Raw genomic sequence first — 6,160 nt, forward strand, 5'->3', positions numbered from 1 at the left:
CAATAAATGAAGGGACAAACAAGCAGTGATACATACACACAATGGAATACTACTAAAGATTAATGATAAATCTGTGAAATACCTCAAAACATGGATAAACCTAAAGGACATTGGAGACAGGCCTGACCCAAGAGGCAGGAAAGAAGGCAAATCCAGGGATGACAAAAGCAGCAGGATCCAGGTAAGGGGAGGGAGACAGGCCCCACCCAAGAGGCAGAAAGGAGGGAAAGTTGGGGATGACAAAGGAGCAGGATTGAGGTAGGATACAGGTAAGAGGAGGGTGGAGAAGTTTTGAACAGCTAAGGAAGATGAACTTTTCTATTAGTTTTTCACACTGTGGTGGCTTGTGTGTTGCTGTGAGGTCTGAGGCTGTGTCACTGATATTTCAAATGCCAGCAGAGTTGCACAAGGTGCACAGGTTTCAACACAGCTTACTTTAGCTGTGTTCCTTACTGAGACAGACTAGGAAGAAGGAAGAGGCCATCCATTTCTCAAAGAATTGGCCAAGGAAAACCTTATGAATAGCAGAGAAGCACTGTCTGATATATTACTGGGCAATTTTGTAAATAGCTTGGAAACCCTGTCTGACACAGTGCAGGAAGACGAACCCCTTGGGTTAGAAGGCCCTCAAAATAGGACTGGGAAAGACCTACCTCATCAGAGTAGAACCAATCTTACTGATATGGTTAAAGTACAGCTTTTGAGACCTTCATTTGCTGATGTGACACAACTCAAATTGGGGAGAAACAGCTGCAAACACCTATTAATAATTGGAACATGGAATGTATGAAGTATGAATCTAGGAAAATTGGAAGTTTGTCCAAAATGAAATGGAACACATAAAAATTGATATCCTAGGCTTTAGTGAGCTGAAATGGACTGGTTTTGGCCATTTTGAATCAGATGAGTGTATGATCTACTATGCTGGGAATGAAAATTTGAAGAGGAATGGCATGGCATTCATCATCACAAAGGATGTTTCAAGATCTGTCCTGAAGTAAAATGCTGTCAGTGATAGGATAATATACATACTCCTACAAGGAAAATGAGTTGATATTACTATCATTCAAATTTACACACCAACCACCAAAGCCAAAGATGAAGAAATTGAAGATTTTTATCAACATCTGCAGACTGAAATTGACCAAATATGCAATCAAGATATGCTGATTATCACTGGTGACTGGAATGCAAAAGTTGGAAACAGAAGAATCACTGGTAGTTGGAAATTTTGGCCTTGGTGACAGAAATTATGCTGGAGATCACATGACAGAATTTTGCAAGACCAAGCACTTATTAATTGCAAATACCTTTTTTAAACAACACAAACAGCAGCTATACACATGGACTTTGCCAGATGGAGTACACAGGTGTGGTGGTTAAGTTTGTGTGTCAACTTGGCTAGGCTTGGTTGAGTGGTTGGGCAGCTGGATGTAGTATTCCCCGTGATGAGATTGGTAATCAACTCCGGGGTGGAATCTACTGTGAGCACCTGAATAACCACCTTTGGGTATGTGATCTGCTTCCTGCATATAAGAAACAGCTTTGGGAATGGTCTCTAGCTTATGGCACTAGGTAACCAAAACAACAGAAATCAGATTGACCGCATATATGGCAGTAAGCGATGGAAAAGCTCAATATCTTTAGCCAAAATAAGGCCAGGAGCTGACTATGGAACTCAACTCAAATGATCTCATCAACTGCTCATGTGCAAGTTCAAGTTGAAGTTGAAGACAATTAAAACAAGTCCATGGGAGCAAAAATATAACCTTGAATATATCCATCCTGAATTTAGAGATCATCTAAGGAACAGATTTGATGCATTGAACACCAATGACTGAAAACCAGAGGATTGTGGGATGATATCAAGAGCATATCCACGAAGAAAGCAAGATGTCATTAAAAAGATAAGAAAGGAAGAAAAGCCCAAAATGGATGTCAGAAGAGACTCTGAAATTTGCCCTTGAACAGAGAGTTGTTAAAGCAAATGGAAGAAATGACGAGATAAAGGAGCTGAACAGAAGATTTCAAAGAGCTGCTTGAGCAGACAAAGCCAAATATTTTAATGAAATGTGCAAAGACCTGGAGTTAGAAAACCAAAAAGCAATAACATGCTCTGCATTTCTCAAGTTGAAAGAACTGAGGAAAAAATTATCCTTGAGTTGCAATATTGAAAGATTCTATGGACAAAATATTGAATGATGCAGGAGACATCAAAAGAAGATGGAAGGAATACACAGAGTCACTGTAGCAAAAAGAGCTGGTCGATCTTCATCCATTTCAGGACCTGGCATATGATCAAGAACCAATGGTATTGAAGGAAGGAGTCAAAGCTGCCCTGAAGAAATTGGCAAAGGACAAGGCTCCAGGAATTAATAGAATACTCATTAAGATGTGTCAACAAATGGTTATCTTGCTGTAGGCACTCACTCAGCTATGCCAAGAGACTTGGAAGACAGCTACCTGGCCAACTGACTGGAAGAGATCCATATTTGTACCCATTCCAAAGAAAGGTGATCCCATAGAATGTGGAAATTATCAAACAACACCATTAATATCACATGCAAGTAAAATCTTACTAAAGCCTTTTTCAAAAATAGTTGCAGGAGTATATTGACAGAGAACTTCCAGAGTTGCAAACTGGATCCAGAAGAGGATGTGGAATGAGGGATATCATTGCTGACGTGAGATGGACCTTAGCTTAAAGCAAATACCCAAAAGATGTTTACTTGTGTTTTATTGGCAATGCAAAAGCATTTGATTGTGTGGATCATAACAAATTATGGGTAACACTGAGAAGAATGGGAATTCCAGAGCACTTAATTATACTCATGAGGAACCTGTACATAGACCAGGAAGTTATCATTTGAACAGAACAAGGGGACACTGCATGGTTTAAAATCAAGAAGGAAGTGTGTCAGAGTTGTATCCTTTCACCATACTTATTCAATCCATACGCTGAGAAAATAGCAAATAGTCTGAGAAACTGGACTATATGAAGAAGAACATGGCATCAGGATTGGAGGAAGATTTATTAACAACCTGCAATATGCTGACAACACAACTTTGCTTGCTGAAAGTGTGGATGACTTGAAGCACTTACTGGTGATTATTTAAGAATACAGTCTGGAGTATGGATTACATCTCAATGTAAATCACAACTCGTCCTTTAAGCAGCATCATGATAAATGGAGAAAAGATTGAAACTATCAAAGACTTTACATTGCTTGGTTCTACAATTGACACCAATGGAAGCAGCAGTCAGGACATCAATGATGTATAGCACTGGGAAAATTGGCTGCAAAGAACCTGTTTCAAGTGCTGAAGAGCAAAGATGTCTCCTTGAGGACTAAAGTGTGCCTGACACAAGACTTGGTATTTTCAATTGCCTCATATGCATGTGAAACCGGGACAATGAACAAGGAAGACTGAAGAAGAGTAGATGCTTTTGAGTTGTGGTGCTGGTGAAGAATGCTAAAAGTACCATGTTGTTGTTATTATGTGCCGTCGAGTCGGCCCCGACTCATAGCGACCCCTCCTTGGGTTTCCGAGGCAGTATCACTACGGAAGTAGGATTGCCCAACCTTCCTTCCGAGGAGTGGCTGGTGGGTTTGAACCTCCAGCCTTCTGGTTAGCAGTCAAGTGCTTTAGCCACTATGCTACCAGAGTACCATAGACTGCTAAAAGAACTAACAAATCTATCCTGAAAGAAGTGCAGCCAGAATGCTCCTTGTAAGCGAGAATGGCCAGACATAGTCTGACCTACTTTGGTGGTGTTGTCAGAGAGGACCATTCCTTGGAGAAGGATGTCATGCTTGGTAAGGTGGAGGGCCTACAAAAGAGGGGAAGGTCCTCAACAAGATGGATTGGCATGGCTATTGTGATGGTCTCAAGTAGCAAAGACCATGGAACTGGCACAAGACCGGGTTGTGTTTCATTCTGCTGTGCAAAGGGTACTATGAGTCAGAGATGACTCAACGGCACCTAACAACAATACAACAGAAGACATTATGTTGAGTGAAAACGGTCAACCACAAAAATACAAATGTTCTGTGATATTGATACTGTAACAAATCAAGAAAAAGTTAATACAAAAATAGAAGCATCTTTGAAGGTTACCAGGGATGGAAGGAAAAGGGAGAGTAAATCGTGAACTGGAGGGTAGTAGCTTAACTTAGGTGAAGGGAGAGGTAATACAATTGGGGGAAGGTCAGCATAAAATGTTCAAAGTGAAGGAAGGCACTAGGGGGACTGCAAGAGCTAAAGGTAAATACTATCACTTATCCAATCTTGTAATAACAGTAATAACTATAATCTGTGAATAGATACATAGATACCAAAGCTGAACAGGAGTGGGAAGGTGAATGAGACTATGCCCATGAACATACATAGGTTTGACAGGGTATTTCTACATATGTATTTACATATGCTGCAAATATACCCATGCATATTATAGCAAAGTTATGAAAACTTCTTAACCATAACCAAATGCATTCAGGGAATGAGTCACTGGGCCTGGGCATCAATATCATAGTATATTATGCCAAATGGCATAATATAGTCTACAAAGACAATGTTTTATATCCTACTTTGGTGAGTAGTGACTGGGGGTCTTGAAAGATTATGAGCAGCCATCTAAGTACAATTATTGGTTTCTCTCCATCCAGAGCAAAAAAGAGCGAAGAAAATCAAAGACATAAGGAAATGTTTAGTCCAAAGGACTAATAGATTATGCATGGTAAGCCCAGCATCCATGACCCTGAGACCAGAAATAGATGGTGCCAGGCTACCACTGCTGACCAATAGGATAAAGTTCACAAAAAGTCTTGGACAGAGTGGGAGAAAAATGTCAAACAAAGCTCAAAATCATAAAAAACAAGACAAGGCTGATGAGTCTGATAGAGACTGGAGGAAGCCAGAGACTATGACCCTTAGACATTCTCCCTTCAAGCCTAGAACTGAACTCAGTCCTGTGGCTAAACTTTCAACTAAGCGATAAACAGGGATATAAGGTGAACAATAACACCAGGAAGGTATGCACTCATTAGAACAATCAACTGCAGGTGATCAAAAGAGCAGCATTTGCTCAGGGATAAAGCTAAAAAGGCAGGAAGGAATAGAAAAGAATGCAGGGACATGGTAAAAACGGGGAAAGCAGGAAGAGTGGTATTATATTGGGGGATTGCAATGAATGTCCCAAAACAACATGTGTATGAATTGTTGAATGGAAAATCAATTTGTGCTGTAAAATTTCACCCAAATCACAATAAAAAGTTAAAAAAAAAAAAGAAAAGAAAAGAATCAAACAGCATATTGCATCTGGCAAATCTGCTGCAAAAGATGTCTTTAATGTGTTGAAGAGCAAAGATGTCACTTTGAATTCTAAAAGTTGTGTGATCAAGCCATTGTCTTTTCAGTAGCCTTATTTGCAAGGGAAAGCTGGACAATAAATAAGGAAGACCACAGATAATTGATTAATTTAAACTGTGGTATTAGTAAAGAATTTTGAAAATACCATGGACTGTTACATGAATGAGCAAATCTGTCTTGGAAAAAATGCAGACAGAATGGTCCTTAGAAGTTAGAATGGCCAGACTTAATCTCTCCTGCTTTGGTTATGTTATCAGAAAGGACCAGTCCCTGGAGAAGAACATCATACTGGTGAAAAAGAGGGTCAATGAAAAAGGGGAGGATACTTGGCAAGACAGATTGACACAATGGTTGTGATGATGGGCTCAAGCATGGCAACAGTTCTGAAGATGGCACAGGACCAGACAGCATTTCATTTTGGTATATAGGGGCTTGCTGAGAGTCAAAATGACTGGACGACACCTAACAACAACAACAACAAAATCTTACATATCTAAGAACTCAGATATTTTCTTAATATTAGTTTAATATGAACATCAATTAACTATCTCTTAATCCTCCTTCAGTCATAGGCCAGCTGCTAGTCTTACAGGGTCCCCAAATATTAATAACCTTATGAGTCCCTAGATCCACAATGGCTTAGACAAATGGCTTTTTATGTATCATAGTGCACTCTATGAGCAGTCAGCTGCAGGGATCCAGGGGAGGAGAGAGAACCCAGGCACGCCCAAAGCAGCAGGATGGGAGAGCGGGAGAAAGGGAATTAAAAGCCAGGAACCCAGACAGAGGA

The sequence above is a fragment of the Orycteropus afer genome, unplaced genomic scaffold, assembly GCF_000298275.1.
Source record: "Orycteropus afer afer isolate SDZICR_OR568_19922 unplaced genomic scaffold, OryAfe1.0 scaffold00005, whole genome shotgun sequence".
Taxonomy (NCBI): Eukaryota; Metazoa; Chordata; class Mammalia; order Tubulidentata; family Orycteropodidae; genus Orycteropus; species Orycteropus afer.